Source organism: Rhamphochromis longiceps, linkage group LG9 (assembly GCF_057381845.1).
Source record: "Rhamphochromis longiceps isolate RC_006_pf linkage group LG9, R_longiceps_female_GT1.1, whole genome shotgun sequence".
In the NCBI taxonomy this organism is placed as follows: domain Eukaryota; kingdom Metazoa; phylum Chordata; class Actinopteri; order Cichliformes; family Cichlidae; genus Rhamphochromis; species Rhamphochromis longiceps.
Window position 1 is genome coordinate 29,696,011 of NC_140565.1, and position 23,633 is coordinate 29,719,643.

The following is a 23,633-nucleotide window of genomic DNA, read 5'->3' on the forward strand; positions in this document are numbered from 1 at the left end:
TGGCTAGAACAAGGACCTACTTTACACCCATAAAACTTCACTGAATTTTTCTGCATTTTTTTGAATTTTTCTCCAATGAAATACTAGAAGCTTATTTCTACTACTTTATGTTCTAGACACTAAACTTGTGCAATCTTTCCACTGAAGCTTTGATATAGTCCATGACTGTGACTCTTGGGGTGGTTATAAAAAGGATTTGGTTGCATTTTGTAAGAGATCGCTTGTGTTTTTCAACCCTGAAAAATTTCCATGCTTGTCTCCTGTATTTAAGAAGTTATGAGAGCTCAAAAACAGTGGATAAATAAAAGCACCCAATTCTTTGATTCACTTTGAGGGTCTGTAACTTGGACATTTTAAAAGCGTGAAAGTTACATTTTGCATGGATTTTTCAAGTAGACTAAAGTTATTGTACAAAATAAGCAATAGATTCTGATGGGGTTCGATTTGACTGACTTTATATGCCACATATGTTATAACAAGTGTCCTTATGTACTATAATAGTCACAATAGGACAAATAAGTGTACTATAGTCACCAAAAAACAAGGGTCAGTTAATCTGGTTTGTAGATTTGGTTACCCATTTAGATTTTTCATATGTGATTCCCAGATTTGTTTGTGTTTGTGTGTTTTTCCTTACTGAGCTGCTCATTGTGTTATATTCAGCTCTACACATGTTCTAATATTTTATTCAGATTTGTATTTATCGAGCTCGTTTTAAGTATATTAATTGTGCCCCTTCTTTGTGTGTCTTTTTAAACCTGTTGAACCTATTGTGCTTTTTTTATGGCTCTTCTTTTTTGCTATTTTGTTATAGGCCGTGCTTAATATTTTGGCTGCTGTCATACAGGATACCCACCACAACCATCGCCACCATTACAGCCACTTTTTTTTGTTTTAGTATAAAAATATCTCATTTTATCTCTGTTGTATCTTACGCTAGACAACCAAAAGAAGTGAAGCTAGCCAATGTTTCAGCTTAGCCAAGCGGGGCGCCATTAATATTTACATCCTGTCACGCTCTCCTGAGCACGAGCCACTCATCACGAGCAGAGGTATGCTCCCTGCTGCGGAGTGATAAGATTGAAGGGTGTTGGTAGAAAGAAAATACTTCCTAAATGAAACCGCTTACTGAAAGGTTTGTGGATATTTTGGAGTAAAAGGGTCATGATTTTTTAAAATGTATTTTTGTGACGATTTGAGCGCCACAAGGTGAGTGCCATTTACTTCCATTATATTCAAGAGAAGGCCGACATCCCTAGCAGCGGAAATCTTCAAAATTGGGCAACTCACGCCAAAACAGTCTAAATCAATAAATAGCACCGCAGACCAGGGGGAAATATACATGTGATTTAATAAATGTATTTATTTATTTCTGTAATTTATTTTTTGTAGTGAAGTGGCCTTACAAAAAACGCCTTAATGGAAAACTGTACATCCTGCAAAGTTGTTTTGTCAAGCGAAATTTATTTTTTAAAGCATCTATTGAGCTGCAAAAGCTCAGTTTAGCCCATTTTTCTATTTGCAGTAGTGCTCTTATGCTTGAGCACTTCCCACTTGATTGTGCTCTTAATTGAGATATATTTAGAAATGCTAAAATCGTGTCTTGGCCGGTTGAACACATAAACCTCCCCAAATATAAGTCTGACATGATTAGCAGCAGATCAGCGGACCACACAGATTAAGTTTTCTTTTCAAGGTAGGAGAGGCTCTCGCAATGTTTGTGCCCACCAGCGAAACAGTTACTCTGAGAAAGTTTAGTTACAGGCTGATATATGTTTCCCCCTCCCAAATATCGCTATAGCTGATATTTGGGGAGGTCATAGTGTTTTAAACTGGATTACAGACTCTGAAATGACCACTGAGTTGAAGTGTCAAAAAATGAAAATAATAACCTTTATAAAGGTAGGGTTCATAGCAGGGATGCTGTATTAGATTGAGGTTTTAATATTAGAAGCCTCGACTAATAATAATAATAATAATACGGACAGTCCTGCGGTAGCATTTAATCGTGAGGTATTAGTGGTAGAAACAGCAGGATGTAATAGAAGCAGTAAAGTCAGGCTGCTATTAACAGAAGTGCCTTAATAGTAAGTGTATGGTGATTGTTGCAGCAGCATTATTCAGTTCATAGAGTTGATTCATAGCCATACTTTAAGTACATTTACATTTGCAGCTCTGTTGGACGCACAAAAGAAAATACATGCATATTATTGAATTTATCATAAGCATAGTAGCTGTAGGCTTAATAGGGACATATTAAGACACATGCTAATTTGCCCTGGCATGACACTTGAGTTCACACAGTTACTCACATTTAATTAGCTATTGTAATAAGCCGTGATCTGTGGTTTACACGGTTTTAAAGGAAGCAGCGAGCCTAACTGGATGCTTTCGCAAATATAAAGATTTATTGATTGACTCCCAACCCGCAGTCAACCTATGACTTTGCAGCTGTTAATCACGGGGATTATGCAGATGCACAAATAAAACATCAAGCTTATTAATAAACTTGAACGCGCTCGCCCCACCGGAGCTCCTAATCTCCCCCTTTCTGCCATCTTCCTTTTGTTTAGTTTTTTGTCGGAGTGTGGCACTGTTTTTTTCTTTCTTTCTTTCGTTCGTTCTTTCTTTCTTTCCTCCCCTTCTCCCTTTCTGCTGGGGACTTGTGAATGGCAGCCAATGGGAGGGTTGAGTCCCCTCAGCCTCTCAGCCTCCCTGACATCCACAGCGAGAAGTGATGCAGCGCGACTGAGACGCGCAGTTGAGGTGGAACAACGGGCAACAAAAAAGCTGCAGCGAACGGATACACACTTGGCTCCGACGTGCGCCTTCAACACCCCGGGAACATTTCCTCCCTAGAATAAACTTCATTATCAGGTGAGCTTTGCTTGCAACTTCTCTCCGCCGGTGGGAAATTGTCTCATTTGTGCCCGATTCGCCGCTCGAACAGTTACTTCTTGTCTTTGCGGCGCGCTGTATTGTCCGAGTCGGGGTTAATTTATATTGGAATATGACCAAAGCGAATTAGTCGTGTCGCCTTTATAAGACGGTTTCCTCTTGTATGGATTGTAATGAAATCGCAAGTGGGGCAAAAAAAAGAAAGAGAGAAAGAAAATCCATATTTGGAGGAGACTAATTAGTGGGGTAACTTCGGGCTTTGAATTGGAAATGAGTTTGAATCGAAGTTATTTGTATGCACGTCCAGAGCCTGCTCATTCAACTTATATCGGGGGTCAATCTGTGGCCAGTGGGTTCTTTAACTTTTCTGTTTCGTGAAAGGGCTCTGTGCGCAATTCTCATTCATTTTTGTGGATGTAGAAAGGAAGCGTGCTCCTCCCGGTACAGAGGTCCTCTGCGACGCATTTTCCCTTCTTTTTTGCCCTGTGATGCGATCATGCAGGCCTGGGCTCTCAACGCACCTTTGCCTTTTATTCTGTCGCGTATGAAACTTCACCCCAACCCAACCCCCCACCCCGACGCTGCGTGAATCTATCTGTGAAGATTCCCTTTTTTTCCGCCCCTCTCCACCGATGATCGCGCTGAAGCCAGTGGCAAATCCACGGGATGCGAATCGATGCAGGTGGGACAGCATGCTCTGATAAAGGCGGATGACTGTCTATCTGCAGTCGCACTGTGATGCTCTGCTGCCTCTTCTTTTTTTTTGCTCTGCTGTTAGAGATCAGCTCAAAGGCCTTGCTTTCTTTTCCTCTTTCTGGGGGAGGGCACTCCTGGAGTTGACTCAAGTTTTCTAAAAACAACATGTCCTCCAGCGTTATTGACAACAAGATGATATCAGTGATGTGGCTTTAAATATTTAATGGATTCGCTGAATAATGCAGGCAGGCTATAAAGGGATTAACTTGGCTGTTTTACTCCAAACTTGCAGGTATCGACATGGTGATGGGGTAGAGGTGTGGTGAATCCAGTAGCCCCTGCACAATCCTGAAAATTGAATTCTGTGCTTGGAAAAGTTTCGCCATCCTTTCCTGTTTGTCTGCAGATTGCTCCATGTTAGTTATTGCTCTGGCTTAAAGTAAGCCTGAGGTAATATGCCTGAAGGCAGCCAAGAAGTTGTTTGGGGGAGTTGTCAAACTACCCGGGGAATATTCTGCAATAAGCACGCCTCTTCACACATGCTTTTAAAATTACAAACAAGAGCTCCTCTTATCCGAAGATAAGGGAGAAAAAGAAAGAAAAAAGCTTTACATCTGAAAATAGCGGGTTAACTTCGCTGCTTGCCTTTTTACAGGAACAACTTCCCACCTGTTTCTATATAGCACAAAGCAGCGTGGTGAAAGGAGATTGTCTTAGCCAGAATAGCTTCTGTGGTCCAGGTTTTTCATTTGCTGGTTTGAAGTTTTGAGATGAAAGGGACAGAGTCGAATCTGTGGCTCATCAAAGTCAAACAGAAAACATGGCAGGTACTGAATATTTAAAGGCTCTGCAAACAGTCTGTATGTGTGCATGTGTGTGGAGATCATACAGTACATCATGTATGTGTTTATCGCGCCGGCTGCGCTGGAGCTTCGCATGAAGACATTTTTAAGCGATATTGCTGAACTGGTTTGACAGGCGGAGGGGGGATAGACATATTCCAGCCATCAGCATTTTCTAAAGCAGAGCTCAGATTACAATAGACAGCCCCTCACATTTCATCTCCCTCTTCTCCCACATATATCTCTCCTCTGTGGGGCATGTGCAGCAGCTCAGGGGCTATTCCAAAAAGCTCCAGTCTCACTCTGCCGGCCGGCTCCTGTCTGTCCCTGTGAGCGCTGACGTCACCGGATGGTGGGTTTACCCGATGGCCAGACGACGATGACCGGTGACCCGAGCTGATTACATTATTTGTGCTCCAGATGGGCAGCATCATTTTGATGTGTCCTGCTCGTAATATTGAACGGTTCTAGCCCTCTCTGCAGTGGCATCTGGAGCTAATAAAATCACATCCCAGCGGTCTGTGCTGAAGCACCCTTCGATCCCCTATGGTGATCTCTGCGGCCCTCTTTTCCTCTCCTGTGAGCGTGTTTGGATACTTGTGGGCATTTGTTGAGCCTGCGTGCACGGCGAGTGGCTCTAATGTGTGTGTGTGTGTGTCCGTCTGTGTGTGTGTGCCTCGCTTACGAATGTTTGAAGTCAGAGGCAGAGAGCACCCCTGGGCATTGTAGTTCAGTAGATGCACCTTGATTGTTTGAGTGCATTAGTCACGGTCTGTATGATGTGATAATAAATCATGACGTTGTTTGTTCTGCGAGTGCTCCGGGATTCCTCCTAAGATTTTCTTGTGCCAAATATTTATCTGGAGTTGCTTCTTTCAGTGCCAGCCAACTAGGTCTCTCTGTTTTTCTTCTCTTTTTCTCTTCCTTTCAAATCTGAAGTTTCCCCCCCTTCCACTAAATACGTGACGCTGTCTTTTATTTCTCCAGGCTTCTTGTGACCATTAGAGCAAATTTTCTGCTGCCACAATGGTGACTTCTTAACTTGCTCCTTTACTAATGAGACAGATTCCCTTCAGAGACGCCTATTTATGGAGCCGTCAGATCCGTAATTGCATGGAAACCAAAATAAGGCGAGACGCGTGTTTCTCACCCACAGACTCACAGAGAAGGCAGGAATTTGTGACGTCTACTTCTGGTTATTAGATTCGTATTGTCAGGGTCCGCCCTCACCTTGCCTCTGAAGGTCAACCTGAGTCTCAGAGTGAATTTGCTATGACTAAAAAAGACACAAGAATTAGATGGGATACAGTTAAGCCACGCGAAGGCTGCTTCTCGACAGGTTTCAGCTGAAGGGATTTGCGAGCTGGACGATGGCCAGGAGGGTTGAACATCCCTATAGAGTCTGTATAAATCCCTCCGAAAAAGGCCTATTCTCCACTCTGTGTGCTGAGAAGATAAATCCACACAGATCTGACAATTTATACCTCACTTAACAATGACTAATTATCACTTCCTGCTTCGTGTAGGAGAACACCAATTACACAGAAATATACTCCTAAATCTGTTTTCAAAGTGGTTGGACAGAGATGTGGTATGTGTGTGTGTGTGTGTGTGTGTGTGTGTGTGTGTGTGTGTGTGTGTGTGTGTGTGTGTGTGTGTGTGTGTGTGTGTGTGATGTAATGCACATTGCTGGATGAAGCTGATAGTAAAGAGCGCATGAACTTGTGATAAAAGACGAGTGCAGCTTTTTACAGTATGGCACAGTAGGACGGATGTGACTATGAAATCACTTAGATTCGTGTCTTTGGGGTGGGAGACACAGTAAATCACTGCCAATGTTGAATAACGCAGTCTGCCAACAGTTTTTTCATTTTTTTTGGTCCCTCTTCCCCCTCAAACTGTGGCTTGGCTCCACAGCTTTTCTAATTATGAAGTGGCTGAGAGATAGCTTCACAGCTCCGACACTATGTGGTGGTTGAGCTAACCGAATGGCAGTCTAACTGAATTACCAACAAAGCCTGACAGACTTGTGGAGTTTAGCGAACGTATTTGCAAAAGTAACATCCTCACCTTCCTGTTCAGCCACGAAATGTAGACACAGATGCACAGGCGCAGGCTCACACACATATGGAAAGAGGCGCGCACACACACACACACACACAAGCACAAATGCTAGCAAACAAACACAGTACAAAGAGCGAAGGTGTACAGTTCTCCGCACGCTTCTCAGCACAATTTAACAAGATATATTAGTCACCCAGGAGGCAGCAGAAAGCCCGGCATCCACAGTGTGCAGCAGACTGCAGTCTGACAGTGGGAGATAGTGATTTACAACAAAGCCCCGTAGACCATGGCACAATTTCAGAGTTGCGGAAATGACACTGGTAAAGCAGGGGCATGAAAGTCTATCCACCAGCCACGTCTCATTTCTTACACCATTTGCCCTGGGATGGGGAGGGTGGAGAACGATGGGGCAGATGACAAATCCACTATTGTAGGTACCACACAATGAGTCGAGCCCAGGAGTTGAATTCTTTCCTGGATGTCATCGAAAATATGAGCAGAAACTGGATGGAGCCCACCTTCAAGGACACTGAACATTCCTTGGTTCTTAAATTCGAGGTGAAATCGATTTTTTGACCCAGCGAGCATACCGTTAGACTGCGGATTGGATTTTGAATTAAATCTCTATATCCAGTATGTGGGTGGGTGGGGGTGGAAAACAATAATCATCTAATAGTGGAAATCACAGATCCAGATCACTATCAAAATCTAATCAACCCTTCTCAGGCTTGAGGCTGATCTCTCTGGCAAATTTCATGGAAATTTGTTCGTGGGTGTTTCAGACACCACGCTGACATACAGATTAAGTGACAGAGGTGAAACTGTAGCTTCCTAGAGAGGTGAAAATTCACCCACAAATTTAAACCCCAAAATGAGTGCTATTTTGTCTTGAGAGGATCTTGCGTCATTTAAGAAAACTTGGTTAATCACAAGTAATTGTTCCATCCCTGGATGAATTCTTAGATTCTGTAATCTAGCTCCTTCGCCTGTGTTTAATTTAAGAAAACCCATCATGTAGGTAACGTCTTGTATGATGTGTGTGTTTCAGCGCTGCCTTTGAGGTACCTGGCTCAGGAGCGAGAGTGCGAGTGAGTGCAGTAGACAGATCGTGTCCGCAGGTCCTGCCTTTCCCTTCTAGTTGGATTGCTGTCTGTGCAAAGCCCAGAGGCTTAACTCTGACTGCAGTAAGAGGACTGAGGAACGCTAAACACTGTCTGGGGGAAGGCTGCTGAACATGACAGCTAGTTAATAAGTGTATGGAAGACGAGCTTGGAGGGGTGGAAGGGGTGGGTGGAGAGGGGCAAAATTGTCTGTCTGACTTTTGAGACTTTTGTGAAAGCAAAGGGAGGAAGAGGGGAGGATTGGTCAGGAGGTGGGTGGGTTTGGGGGGGTGGGAGTTGGTAATATTGACTGTTGGATGACGAGAGGGTAATAGGAGATCAGAGAGTCCAGCCACAGGACAAGGAGCATTAGCGCCTGACTGGAGTACAATGAAGACAGAGAAGGCAGTGAAGGGAAAGGGTTGAGTGGTGGATGAAATAAGGGAGAGTTGTAAAATAGGGAAGTGCAGAGAGGTATGGTGAGAGAAGGCAATAATGATGCTTACTTTACCCCTGCAAGGCAGCAGCAGCGAGAGCTGTCAGCTTCAGGCAACGCTGGCTGGTGGGACGCTGTTGGGATGCCTTGGTATGTTAACCCCCCAGACACCACTGACAGTACGTGATAGATCGCGGCTGCGTAATTACGTGTATGTGTCTGTTTGCGAGAGAGGGCGATGCTGAGGTTGTTTGTGGGCCTTCGTGCGTGCGTGTGCATATTGAGGTGTGTCTTTGTATGACTTTTAGCGTGTCAATTTTTCTTGGCAGCGGCGAAAGCAGAATGATGTGATTTTCCCCTTTAACAGCCTCCAGGAGTAATGATCCAGGTTATTGCAGATGACGTGTAACACCTCAACCCAGCGGGCATTGGCGCAGTAAAACCTGTCCTTATAGGTTAGGCTTCAGGGATGCTGTTGTCTTGGTGGCAGCACTGAGCGCACAATTCCTCTGTCTCCCAAACCTGTCACCTTCACATGGGCCCCTCCTTCTGTGGATAATGGTCTCCTGTCTATGTTGTGAATGATATCTGGACTCTATTGTGCGCCTGTTTCCTTCGCTGTGCTATTGTCCTGTAGAATGCCTTTGTGAGGTTTGTTTTTTTTCTTCTTCTTTTTCTTCCCAGAGAGCTACAATGTGCAGGCTGTATTCTGAGGTGCTGTAAATGAACAGGCAAACACATCAGCAAAGGTCCTATTTACTTTCAGTCTCAGGAGTGAAAAAGAGAGGTTTCTGCCATTGTTCTCCTACCTCTCAAAACATTAGGATGGTTCATTGTGAGCGAGAGAAATAGAAAGACCTCCGCACAAGCTACCTGTCGAATCAAAGTGTGTGCGCCGCCGTGGGACTGTATATTCCTCGGGGAAGGACACAATAGGAGCTTTCTGCTGCAACATGGGACACACCAATAACAGAACGCTGCTGTTTCAAGCTAAATAATACCCTGAGCGTCCCTCAGACATAAGGGGGAAACCTGTCCCCTTTGAGAAAAGGTCATTGTTTAAGACCCCAAGCAGCTGAACACTGTGCTCTGACATGAATAACTGACAAACAGATGTGTCACAGGCGCCCAATTACTGTTTGACGCCGCTGTCCGTCAAAGACAAATGGGCCAGGACCTGCCGGAGGACTTTCACGTTGCTGGAGCAGGCAGCCTTAGAGTCCAGCCTTGTGCTGGAAGAGCTTTAAGCGCTCTGCAATAATTGAGTTTGATCTAATGGAGGCAATGCCAAACGTGGGTTATTGTTTGCCTGAGGACAATGCAACAGAGTTGAATTCATTGTTGGGAAAGATGCCGGGGGAATTTCTTTGAAATGGAAAAATTGCATTAAACATTCCATTTGTATTAATTATATTGTGCCTCTCATTAACATTGGCGCTGTTAGGAGCAGGAGCAGCAGAACCGCCGGTGGTATTGGGCTTAAAGCGGCACTTCGAGCAATAATATTAGAGGCAACCATCCATGCCTCAGGCACGCTGAAGCTGGCTGTGATGTCACTGACTGAATGAATATAGCTTTACTCTGAAGCATTGTGTCTGGACCTTTGGTCCTACGAGACATCAGTCATTCAAGTTACTCACCACTAGATTCAATTAATCATAGCCTTAATTCAATCCGATGGTCAGGCCTCCCAGCTGTAAGCCTTTAAGTGGGTTTTAAGAGAGCCGGAGCCTGCTGGTGTACGGTCCTCCGTGCTTGAGCCTGCCTACCAGGGATATAGTGACACTCCAGAGGTCAAGGGTTAGACTCACATAGGCAGGTGGAGTGGTTACTTAGGTCTGGCGTTCACTAGAGTGAATGTGCAAACAAGAGTACCCAAGCACACATTGGTGTGCTTGAGCTAATGTGCAAAAAAGTGGATATGATACCTTGAGCTACCGGTTCATCAGCCTTTGCACACAAACATGAGGCAGCAGGTGCGCGCACACACACATACGCACACACACGGAGTACAATGTCAGAACTCGACCTACAGTAGCAGAAGCAGACACTTGTGAAATGCAGTGTGGATCTCCTCAGTCTCATAAATAATGGACGTCAGTGAAGCATCTGTCAACTTTTCTGTCAACTCTGTTCCAGATGGGAGTCAGACAGGCCAAGCCAGAGCAGCGTGTTACATACACAGAACAAACCTCCATCCAGGGTGCCTCCTGCACAGGCGCCCTGTTTACATCAGCACACTGACACCCGCGCTCACCTACATGCCTCAGCCTATCTGCTGATTATTTAGGTCCTGCACCCGGCTTCCTTCGCCGTCTCTTTCTTGACACACACACACTCACAAATTCAATCACAGCAAGTAAAAGAGCAAGTGTGCTCTGAAGACCTCCCCTTGGTTCAATAAATAAAAGTTTTTTTTTAAAAAGCCATACTGCTCTCTATCTAAATACACACATATCCCCCAAAGGCTCTTCGAGTAAACGCATCAGTAGCACCTCCTCACTTGGTGGCAGGGAAGCAGTAAACACACGCCTCCAATGGCCTACATGTTTGTTGACTTAAATATGGCAGCGCTCACGTAACATTAAACACTCGCTGTGAGTTCCTTCCAGACGTAGCCACAGAGCTTTGCGTCACACTTCCTTGGCATCTGGCTCGGAGATATCGGGGTGTGTTGTCCACGGGCAAGCGGCCAGGAAGGGGACAAGCGAGCAAGCTCGGGATTTGCGCGCTAGAACAAGTTTCGGCAGCGACTTGGGCTCTGCCTCGCTTCCCTTCCCCCTGGCAGCTGGGGCGGGAGGATGAGTGGGTCGGGTGCTGCCGGGTGGCGGTTACTGTACGGTTGCTTTATGGACTAAAGCACTGTCTTCCCGGCCTTGTCGTAATAGAGGATTCAGCTCATAAAGCAGCATCATGATTTGCAATAAGCAGAGTTAGGGGAGAGTAATGAAGGTGTAAATCAACTGAGCCGTGGTTTTTTCTTCTTTTTCTTCTTCTTCTTTTAATCTGACGTTGGCAGTCTCTCTTTCCCTCTCGCTTTATTCCATGCTGCCCGCTCCCTCCTCTGCTTCTTCCTCCTTTTCTCTCTCTCCCTTCGCAGTAATGGAAAGCCTGGCACTCTGTAATAAAGCAGAGTGAGCAGCAGTATTAGTAAACAGTCGCCGCACTCATTCAGCCAAGTCCAACTCCTTTATTTTGTGTGTGCGAAGTATTTCATAGCCCCGTATGGTGTTAAGGTTGTGGGCGTGGGGGCTTAATGAATGAGGATGGAATGAAGAGTATTTAATTCCAGTCTGGGAGAGGGAGGGACTATTAAGGCTTCCTCATAAGAAAGCCTTTGTTTTCATTTTTTCACAGAAGTTCTGGACCAAGAAAAGAAAAGCCTTCATTTTTTCAGTTGCACTGGGAATGTAGATGCAAATGTGCCGCACAGAAGCTTTGCAAAGAGGAAGAGGACCACACAGCCATCAGCGAGGCACCAGGGCTCGCCTCGCTCGCTGCCCTTTCCCCAAATAAAGACGTCGTCAGAATTTTGAAATGGAAGTCGGATTGGAAGCAATCATCAAAAGAGAGGGTCCAGTACTCCCCAAGTTAAAATGCCTGGCTGGGAATCATGTTAAAATTTCCATTCCTCGCTCCAAATCGATCGTATGGGTCCCTGCTCTCCAATATCCATGGTCACCTTTGCTATAAAGTAGGGTATTACTTCTTTAATGCAGTGGAGTTTTATTCTGTGACCAGTGAGGAGAGGAAGGAAAAGAAATGTATCCACTGACCTCAAACACAAAGAAATGATGGCTGGGGATAATGAAAGAAAGTAGCTTGAGTTTTATATACACCGTACGTGTATATATGTGAGCAATGCTTGAAGTCCACGAGACATTGGCTTGAGTTATTTTCCTCGTCTGCCTGTTTAACGCCGGCTAGCCTCCGCGGACACGTTAATGCAGTATTGATTGTTTATCTGTAATAACACCATGCTGTTGCTGCTTGGGTGACAACAGACGAGGGAAGGGAGGAGGTGCTGCGGGTGGTAAGGTGGTGATAGATAACGCACTATACCCTCTTTTGACTGGTGGCTGGTGATTGTGAATCTGGGGTAAAACGAGGTGCCTGAACATATCCTATCTGGCAATAGTCCAGGTGTGAAATGGGAAATAGAAACTGGGGTGAAAACGTCAGTGCAATGTGGCCGCTGCTCGATAAGGCTGTCTCCTGTCTCTGAATAATTCAATCTCCTGCTCTGACCATTCTGGTAACTTCCCGGTGCCAATGCCGGCCGTCCACCCACTCTCTGCCCCTAGGCCCCGGAGCCCATATGGCCAGCTACAGTGTCTCTCTTTGACCTATGGCCGGGCCTGTTGTTGAGCCAACCCCCCCCCCCCCCCGAGGAGCTTGGTAATTACAAATAAGCTGGAAGTCACACCAGCCATGGAAAAGGTGAGTGTGATTAAAGATGTGTGTACAGCAAAGTTCAAGGGGTGCTCTGCTGGCAGGCCAGCATATTGAAGCGTGGGCCTCGGCAGCGCCGGGGAATCAAACGCTAACTCGGATCAATCGGGCTTCTTTGTTCATTAGAGTCATCCATTCCCGGGAGTGGAATTGAAAAGAAAAAACAAAAAAAGCAAGCCATCTCAGCGCTCATTTTAGTGATGAGGCCGCTGTCCCTCAGGGGTAACGAGCAGAGGTAAATAAACATGAGTAACAGTTAAGGTCAGAGGAGATCATGGCCGTCTGTTCTGCATCTGAGACGATGCCTGAATCTTTTTTGACGTGGTCGGATTGAAAGACCCTTATTTACCAGCCGGATCTGTTCAAAAAGGAGAAGGCAGCAAATACCCTCCTTTCATTTCTTAAGGAGCATTGCTACCAAAATATGTATTTATATGCGCCATTTAAATTCAGAAGCCTTCACAAAGTCTGCGGCTTATTCTTGAGTGGTATTCATACAATTTATACTGTTTTCATTTGTGGTGCTTTTTTCTATCCCAAGGCTAGGCTGATATCCTTGCAGGAGTCTTGCCCGTGACAAATGGCTTTCTTGACACTCGGCTGCCTCGCTGGTTTTAGTCGGGTGCGGTTTGAGAGGAATTTTGTCCAATTTACGAAGAGTCAAAAGCCATGCATGTCTCTAGCTTGTGAACATGTGTAAAGCCTCAACTGTTAATAATATAAAAACAGGTGCTCCTAACTGTCTCTGTGTGATTTTTATGGTGGGCTTCTGTGGGAAGGTCATTACTCTTAGTCAAAGGGGGAAACACATTTTCTCTGTGCAGCCTTTTATTGGGGTCATATTTTAAGTTGGTGATGTCTTTGTTTTAGCTCCATGTATTATTTAGGGTTTTGTGACGATTGTGTTTGTAGCTGCCTTGCTGCTGACCTGCTGTTACAGTCAATATACGGCTGAATGGAAATGTGCTTCCACGTTGCTGCCTTTCGTGTAATTGTCACAACAGGGAGGCTGAGACAAACGTGGGAACACAACTCCTCCACTGATTTTCAATTCAGTGCACCGAGTTTGACCTTTGTGTAGCCCAATCAATGCATCTGCTTCATGAGACGTACCATCATTTAAAAGCAATGGCTCCGTCTTAATCTAATATCCTGGAAGGGTAGTATTAGAACGGAAGAAAAACAATGTAATTGATACAGATATAACAGCCTTTTAATTGCCTGGTTTACTGTGAATATTATCCCTACACCTATGCATGCTCTCTGGCTTTTTGGCCTCCAGACTGTGCAAGGCTAAATATACAGAAAAGCCAGACTCTTGCGCTTGACTTCACATGAGCCATGCAAACACTTGGGAAGCAAACACTGATTTGCATAGAGACGGAGGCTCCCATAACCACCAGTGTATTACCACAAAGGCCACAGTGGGAAATGCAGGAAGCCGGCAGACCCTCCATTGAGCCTCTTCCCTCCTCCCGTCCCTAACCCCCCTCTGCCATTGTCAGTCCTTCAGAAGAGGGCTGCTGGTGACAAAACATGTGCTCCGGTGAACACATAGGAAAGCAAACAACTCAGGCTGTCTCATCTGCTAACGTGTCACAGGATGAATGCCATTAAGCTATTATTTCTTTGCTCTTTATGCACGAGGACATCTCATGCCCATTTGTTCTGCCATCGAGCAGAGGACAACCACATCTGTTTGCCACCAGGGTACTAGACATTATTAATCTTTTCACGAGGACATTTAGCAAAATCAGGCCTCCATTTATTAGCCCCTAGCACAGAACTGAAGAACTGGCGAGGGGAGATAATGATTTTAAGCTCCCATTTAGTCAATTAATTCTCGGATGTGGAATCAGAAGCTGCTTGCTCAAATGTGAGAGTCTCTGTTGTTTATGATGTCATAGTCTGAAATCATATTTTTTCAGGGCTTAAAGTAATTATTTGGACCTAGATCTGTCACACACTCATGCCACCTTAATACAGTAATGCTTAACTAGAGTAGTTGTTTGATCTAAGCAGTAGAGACAAACAAAATAGTCAGGTGTATAGTTAGGTAACAGCCAATAAGTGAAGCTCACTAAAAGTATAGATAACATCTGAACAGCCAGTAGTATGGAAGCGCTTTGAACTCTTTATAAAAAGGTTATTTATAAAACTATTTCAGAGGTATGCTTATAATGATGATAATAATGATAATAATAATAATGATGATAATAATAATAATACAAAGAAGAGGAAGCTTTATGACCTTGTTTAAAAAAAAGTGCTATATAAATAAAGTGCTTCTCAGAGAGAAACTGCAGAGTTATAGAATATAAAAAAATCCAAGAACAGTAATTACTATTAAAATAGCAAATAAATAAATAAATAAATAAATAAGCCAAAATGTCACTGTCACCCATTCAACTTTCATGAAAATGTTTCTAAAGTTTTCTAAAAGTATTAATACACATTTTTTGTGTAATAGCTAAGAATCAATGCAAATATTTTAAAAGTTTATTAAAAATATGAATAAAATGTTAAATGATCAAACTAAAAATGATCAAACTAAAAATGTGGATACAAATTAAAACTTTGTAACTGTTAAAAAAATATAAGTAAAGCTGTAAATAAAAAGTTTGAAATAAGTAACTAGAGATATGGCTTGCAGTCAAAAATGTTCATAAACAGCATCGACAGTAAAAAAAAAGATTTGCCTTAAACCTACATTATTTTTAATGGCCACCAGGGGGCGATAACTGCTGTTATCTTCTATAGAACTATATGGATTGTTTACCAAACATCTACATGGCTTTCCAATCATATATAAGTGTTTGGCAGACAAAGTGTTTCTTGGTGATTTTCAACGACATAAAAGTAGCTACTTCTGTCAATCATAAGCAGTTGAAACAAGTACTTAACAATAGAATAGAATAGAACAGAATAGAATAATCCTTTAATTGTCCCACAAGGTGGAAATTTCTTTAAATTCATCTTCAGATTGTTAATGTTAAAAAAGTAATTGATGAATAAAATTGTTTGGTAAAACACACATAATGGGTAAGTGGTTGAAGCTGTTTGCTAACATGTTTGCTAAATGTAAGTAAGCAGTGGACAAATGGCTGAGGTGGTCAGGCAGTATTTATGAGTCAACGTTATGACAGCTTGCTAAGTGTAACTGATTAAAGGATAAGCTGAATTTAATCACTAAGCGTAAATACTTAGCTTCGAGTAATCCAGTAAAATGGACTTAAATTAGCTGATTTGAACCTGAGGGGAGTATGAAAAGGTTCATCTGACAGGACTCAGTGGGATAAACGAAAGTTTGGGAATCACTTCATGTCACACTAGGGGAAGGAACTGAGAGGATACTCTTCTGCTGCTCTGTCACTTGCCATAAACACTGTTGTAAGTTCAAAGGTGCCCATCTCTGTTTTTGTGACGACAGGAAGAAGGAATAGGGAGTGAGCTGAAAGACCAAGCAGTGTGTGGAGAGCTGGCAACCCACAATTTAGTCTAGACTGAAGAGACATATAAAATCAAGTGTGCTGGAGGAATGGTTACTTCAGGAGCCCTCTGTGGCTTTTAAACTGGGCCACTCCAGCTTTGGTTGTGAGAGCCTCGGTCTGAGTGATGCGGGCTCTGCTGAATGATGGCACAGTGGAAATAACTAGAAAAACAGGCAAAATAGCTCTCATTGACTTGGCCCAGATTGTATGATTTATATGGGTTATTTGGTATGCATTTGGGCAGCGAGGCAAGGTAATGTGTTTGCAGTGAGCTCTGGAGCGGTGCACTGGGATGAATGTTGTGGTCTCCCCGTATCTGTGTGTGCATGTGTGTGTGTGTGTGTGTGACAGGGATAGTATGTGCTAATTTGTTTCGATTACTGTCGTCCATTCAAAAGCACAGCCTCACATCCCCGACACGTATGATCCGGAAATTGGTTAATCACATAGTCTACAATTTGTCGGATTCACACGCAACGCATCCCATTTCTTTCTAAATATTTCCTCAGATATATTATTAGTCTGTGGATAAACATCTAATAACATCCTTTCCCTGAGAATATATCGGTAGGGGTAATTGTTGGTAACACATCTTTGCTGAAAACTTAATGTGCTATTTAGAAGCAGATAGGGGACTTAGAGCAACTTTAACTAAATCTTGGTGCTATTCCAATGTTGCAGGTTGAATCCTAATTTCGACTAGAGGACTCTGGTGTTTTGCAGGCGTTCAGCGAGGAATTTCAGTTCAGCTTTGCATTCCGATTTGACTGGGGATTTTCAGCTGTTTATTCTGCAGCGTTTTATGATGATGATTTTGGCCTCCTCAATCTGTGGAGATTTTTTTAAATATATAATTTCTTTTGTGGTAATATCCCCCATCTGTCTGAAATCTCCTTTTAGTGTTCAATTTCCTTGCCTTAATCTGTGAGGCAGTGGGCACGTCTGTACATCAGATTGGAGTGGAGTGAAGTTATTTTCAAGACAATCTGACAGTGTGTCTAGACAGAGTTTCTCAGCTAAACAAAAGATCAATATATATTGACAGGGTTGTGAAGACATTGCTTTTTTTCCTGTCTTGGTTTCCATTTTGCTGCAAAAACGGGAAAAGGGAGCAAAAGTTCACCCAGATGCTCAGTGTTTTTTTTCATAATTGGCTTCAGGGAAGTCGGTTGTGAACCACTAACCCACATGGGCAATAAGACAAATGGAGACTCCCACATTTGGGTCGAGTGTTTCCCTATTCACGCTTGGAATTTAGGCTGTCTATTTCTCCAGCGAGTGGCATAACATGGATTGTGACATCCACTCTGAGTTGGACTTAACAAACCGAGTCTGAGATGAAGCAAGGACGAGGAAACGGGGAGGCCAAAGAGAACAACCTGCTGCTGACACCTCCTCACATTAGCAGCCTTATAAGGGCCTCCTCTGTGGATTGTAACATGACCAGGTTACCTGTGGCACCAGTTACCAACCCTCCTCCTCCTCCTCCTTCCCGTCTCCCTTGCTCAGCCACTCGGCTGACATTCTCCTCTCTCACTTTTAATTGCACCCCCGGGGTTTTTTTCTGGGTTGCTGTGCAAGTCTTCGGCTCAACGGGCGCGATAGGGTGCTTTGCCGTGTTGCTCATATCCCTCGTTAGGGAAAAATAAAAAAAACGAGAAGAGAAGGTGGGAGAAGTAGAGGAGGAGTAATCTACTCTAGATTAGGCTAAAATGCCACCCAGGCCCACTGTTTGTAACAGCCCATGTTCACAGAAAAGGCCATTAGCTGGCCAGATCCAATATGTATTGATGAATGCATTTGTGCAGCTCACGTTGTCCCTGTCTCTATCCTCACGGTCCTGTGTTCGATAAACCCGATAGATGCATTTAATAACTAATTGCTCTCATTCAAAATGTTATCCCAGGCAATTCTTTGAGCGCAGAATCATGGGGCATTCTAAAATTGGCAGCAGACACATTAATCTTGCTTACCCAGCACCCACCACAAAGCACAAGTCTTATTGCTCTATGGTGACTCCACACAATCTGTGACAGGCAATTTAAAGCAATTTACTTTTTTCATTTTTTCATCAAGCATTTTTTTTAATGCAATTAAATGGCACATGATATGAAGTGAAGACGGGGCAGGCGAGGCAGCCAGTGTGTGTGTGTGTGCAAGGAGGGAGAAAATAAAGGCAGCCTTGTGCTTGTTGTAAACACTGCCTCTTAACTGGGAGAATATAATTATGGTGTCATGTTCTATTACACACCTTCATTATGACGATGGTGCTCCCTGAGAAAGCAAACAGGGAAAGACGAGACCTCTGTTTCAAAATTCACCTACAGCAATGGGCGTTCGAGGAAGATGGCTCGAACAAGAGCAGACTCATTTTTATTCTTCGGTTACACGTTTTTGCTCCGGTTCTTCTTTCTTTAACAGAAAATTAGGGTTAATTACGGCTTGTGTTTAGCCTGTAGTCCTCCACCATAATTTCTCCGTTTTCTCAGTTTTAATTACATTGTACTCACCGTAAGTGTGATCTAGAAACACAGAGGAAGTAGCAGAACCTTTAGATGAACTTTATTTGGAGTTAAAATCCTAAACTGCATAATAATGGTGCAGCATCGCTAATTGGTTTTGTTTGTTTTGTTTATGGCGTTCTGGCCACTGCCATGTTGTTTTTCTGCACACAGAAGTGACCACAGTCTATGCATATTGTCTATGTCTGCCTTTTATCTGGACGAATGCATAGACCAAATGAGTGCATGGCACAAACATAAATACCTGCTATTTAGTTCTGAGTAAAACACAAATAGGATACTTCAATGTGGATTTCTTGAATGTATAATTATTACTGGTAGAGAAAATTGTATTATGTATCTAATAATTGCATCAAGTATGCTTAATGGAATAGCAGACAGCTAGCTGAAACAGGAGCCTGTCCATCAGAGTGGCCACACCACAATAATCCATGATTTGGTCTCAGTGCAATTAAAATAGGAAGATTAACCAAAAACTATTGTTGTTACAAATCGGGAACTTAGCTATAGATACCAAAATCACTTTTGTACCATACATACATATATTTAGCTCTTTGATATCGCCGACAGCTGCTTGGTGAAATTGGTTGCAAAGAGGTATGCAGCACTGCACCAAAACCCTCCTTGCAATTGCTTTGATCACCAGCAGATTCCCACTGGTGCCTATAGTTTGCACAGACCATGTTGTTGCGTCTCCAAACACTCACCATCTACTCATGCAGTAATAAAAGTGTGAAAAGTGAGTAAAAGTTGCACTTTTTGAAACATGTTGGCTGCAGCGGTGAGGCACAAATTTTACTTTGCAGATGAACGTTCTTCATTTTACATTTGGATCATCCTTTTTTATGTTTCGCTACCACTTTACGAGTAGTTGGCGAGCGGTTGCACGCAAGACACCAACTTGTCTGGAAACTGTAACCATAGCAATCATAAGGCGGTTTTTGATGCAGCACCCAGCAGCGCACAGGAATCACTTTCCAGCCAGTCATGGAATGCACATTTTTCCGTAGTCCTGTGGTTCCCACGGGGTCTACGACTGCGCTGTTGGGCTGTTTGAGAGGCGTTAGGTAAACACACAAAATGTGCACACCCAAGTTTTGTTGTTCATAGTATAATACAGTCAGTCTGCATACTGTGATGGATGCAGTAGACACATTGTTACAAGAGTGATATCTTTCTCTCTTCTTCTTTGTTTTTTCTGCCAACTAATTTGACCTCAGTTGGGTTTGGTATATCTAGTTTAAGTTTTGCGTTCTCTTGATCTCTCAGACTTCTTTAAGGAAGGCAAATACAAATGATGTATTTTAGTACTGAAAATAAGATCCAAGTTAAAAGAAACCAGAAATTCCCATAAATCTCCATCCTTTCTTTCATTCAACGTCAGCCTCATAGAGTATAAATGTAAAGAGGCAAGCGTTTTTGTCGTAGCCACTGGGCTCCACGTGGCACCGCAGCATTCTTAACCAGCCGTGACATTTTTTGACGTAGCAAAAATCAAGCTTTAGCTGACTTACTCCTGGTCGTGGTCCCTTGTCAAGAGAATTATCAGAGCAGGGGACTGTACAATATGGCTTCTAGGGTATGACAAATGTGGTCATGGGGCGAGCGCTCCTTAGGGACAGTGGAGCCCTCTATGTAGTGAAAGCATTAGCTTTCCACAGTGACATTATGAAGAAATCCATTGAAAAGGCCGGCTTCCCAGTGCTGAGGGACTGGAGGTAGAAAGCTTCATGAGTCCACCCCAGAGACTGGCTGGTATTTCCAACCGCGCTGAAGCCTACAGCAAATCAATAGCACAAAGTCCCACATGCTCCTCTCCAGCGTCAATTAAGTAAATTCATAAAGTCGAGAGAACAGGGAGTTGGGGGAGGGAAATGAAAAAGGGAAAAAACTAGAGAGAGAGCAGGGGAAAAATCATCCAGTCATCTTACAAATTTGGATAGGAAACAGAGCGTCTGGCCTGTGAGTTGCAGTAGAAAGCGGAGGGTGGTGGTCTGAGAGACTATTTCTCTACGGGCATTATTAAGAAGCCTGACAGTCCATCTCACTTTCACCTGCCTCCATCAGCGCACGCACTGTTGACCTGGAAGTCTCCCCCCACCCCCACCCTCCCCACCCCGTGCTGAGCCAGGCAGAGGACACATGCAAAGTGACTGGCTTTCAGCGAAAAAGCCCAGCGATAATGCATATCAGCTTAGGCCTATGCAAGCAAAGCAGGCATACGCCGGGGGATGGGGATGGAGATGTGAGAGGGGGGAGGAGGGGGGACTGCTATAAACTGCAACGCATGAGGGAAAAGAGAAAGAGGGGACCTAACCCCCAGTTTCAATTTGCCTCATAAGGGGAAAACAGGGCATGCCTTGGCTGCCTCTAGAAGACAGGTAGCGTAATGGATGGGCCAGTCTCCTAGTCTGACTGCTGACGCTGCTCTGACAGGACGTTTCTACCTCTCCTTCACTCCCCACCCCTTTTGCCCCTTAGTGTTGTCACAGTAAGTACCTGATATCTAACTTTAGGCACGTGTGTCCTGTATGCAGAAGTTCAGCGTCTCATCTAGGCGACATAAACAAACACTCGGTTTGACATTTGTTTAACAGATCACAGAATCTGGTTTTCTCTGAAGTCGTGCCACAATGCAGTCCACAAGACACGCCATCATTCACGCTTGTGAATACAAAGAAAAAATAAACAGCAGCAGCTCTACTGATATTTTTCTTTTGTCATAAACAACTTAACACTTGTGAATCTGAAGAGATGGTTAGTTTTTAAGACCATTCTGATCAGTCCTCTTTTGAAATGTGTACAAAAGGTAACTTATTCCTTAAAAGGACAATGGAAACTCATCAGCATGTCTTTTTAATAGTCGTTTATCTGCTTAAGGTTCTAGTATATATCAAGTTAAATATGGGTACTGTTTCTCACATATGGATTCTCATATTCAAGAAACTTGGATACAAGTCTAAACTAAATATCTCTACGTTTTGGCCTTTAAATTAAATACAATACTGTGCAAAAGTCTTGAGTCACCCAAACGTCTTTGCAATTTGCCTCGTTTTTAAAGTTGTGTTGACCAGTAGCTCTCTAGGCTTTCTGAAGACATTCACCTCTTCCTTGAAAATTACCATTTACAGTGTTTTCTGTGTTTGTTAAGGACCGTTGTGTAAACACATAACAGGCAACTTACCAAATAACCAATTTGAAATTGTATATTTGTTATTAGCAGCCTGTGGCGAGAACACATAATTTTTTCCCTTTTCTTTAGATCAATTTATGAAAAATGCCAAAGAAAACACAGTTTGACTTGCATAAAATAGTATTTTTATACCAGCAAGGTGATTTGCAGAAGACCAATTAGCTAAAAACTTGGTATATCTCAGCATGGTGTGCAGTGTGTCCTTAAATGACTAAACAAGTGGCGAACAAAAGAAGAAGCGGCATAAAAGAGAAACTTGAACAAAACGAGGAACGCCAAATTACACCAGAGCTAGACTCAAATCAGCAGCAATAGAACAGTAAGAGTCTGCAGTAAAACACATTGGAGGCTTTGTTATGGTTGGGCTTCATTTTCTAAAACTGATGGAACAATGAAGACAAAAAAAGTACCAACAGATGTTGATCCACCATGTAATACCATCTGGAAAGCATCTGATTGGCAACAGCTTTATTTTTTAGCATGACAGAAATACCAAACAGACCAATCAGTCATGGATTGGCCTCCTCAGAGCCCAGATTCAACATTATTGAAGCAGTGTGGCATCATCTTCACAGAGGATGGAACAAAAACCAGGCAAGATTCAAAGAAGAGCTCTGAAGAAGCCTGGGGAACTATTGTATTATTGTGTATATGCCAAATATTTAAGGATTGTACAAATTCTTTTTGCCTTATATGTTTCAATAAATTACTATTTTTTACTATTTTTTACTACTATTAACACATCTATTTCCCATTTTCCTAGCAAGATATAATAATGAGGGGTGATTCAAGCCTTTTGCACAATATTGTACTTGTGGAAAAAGTATTGCACACCTACACATGTGTCTGAAAATCTTCTGGTTTTAGAAGTGCTACATGTAATATAAAGGTTTGGGCATAAAAATGTTTTAAAGCGTTTAAACTATGTTTTTCATTAAAAACAATGTAAAGACAACATTTAACTAATTACCAACAACAGTAAAATTATTGGGTGTAAAATAGTAAAATCACATCTATTTCAGAAGTAAACGGGCTCACCACTGTGAAAGACTTATTAGCATTAATCTGGGGAAATTATCAACTATGCTGCATAACATTAGTAAGAGATTCAGAGAATTTCAAAAATCTCTGTGTCAATATGAATTGCTTTGAGTTTTGGATGCTGAGGCATTAACCAGCAGTCCTAACCCTAGCCTTAACTCTAACCCGTGGTAATCAGAAAACATAGTTTTTGTTTTCATTAAAGTCTTCTTCCAAGACACACATAAAAAAAAAATCATATTTCTTTTAGAAAATAATCTGTTTTGCTTTTCTGTAAAACATTGGGTTTGGGTAGTACTAGAGTCTTAAACCTCTGAAGCTCGAAATGCTGTTGCCCAAAGTAAAAAGAAAAAGATGTATACACACATTTCTATCTGTGATATACAATGAAGTGTATGGTTTAAATCACTTCCCAGTCAGTATCCTGGTTTACATTTTGCACGGCATCTCAACTTTTGTCAAAACAAGGTTGCCGATAAACTTTGTGATGATCTCCAGCTCACCAGGAGACACTTTTCTTTTCATTGGGTATGTAAGGAAGGCAAACAAAAGCATGCTGCAGCATTGTTAATAAAAACAGTTCAGTCGACAAGCATCTTTACATGACGTTGGAGTCTGTGCCCTGGCTGATCTCTGGGATCGGCTTGTAGGAGTGAAAGTAAATAAGACATTCAAACTGTCTTCGTGAACCTCTGCCAATGCAGCAGACATTGCCAAATAAGCTGAAAACACACAATTGCATCAAACTCTCCATTATGTTTTGAACCGAATCTTTTTCACCACAAACAGCTTGACAGACTGGCACAGTGGAGAAATATGCAGCCGCTACAAAGACACCCAACCAACATCAAAATCCCTGTACAAAAGTTGCTGCAAAGCTGTCCCAGTCGATGTAGTG

General features: G+C 42.9%; 1 protein-coding gene across 5 annotated transcripts in view; it reads left to right on the top strand.

Moving 5' to 3' along the window:
• Positions 1 to 1,064: 1,064 nt before the first annotated feature.
• Positions 1,065 to 23,633, top strand: part of LOC146662510 (cadherin-10-like) — a 78,977-nt gene continuing 56,408 nt past the window's right edge. Inside the window, exons 1-2 of one of the 5 annotated variants that reach the window (XM_085419181.1) lie at positions 1,133 to 1,209; positions 2,574 to 2,877. The gene's annotated coding sequence lies outside the window, so the exon portion shown is untranslated. Of the gene's footprint in view, positions 1,210 to 2,266; positions 2,878 to 8,037; positions 8,187 to 11,393; positions 11,731 to 23,633 lie in introns of those variants that run through there. The other 4 variants (XM_085419182.1, XM_085419183.1, XM_085419179.1 and 1 more) reach the window with 4 other exon arrangements.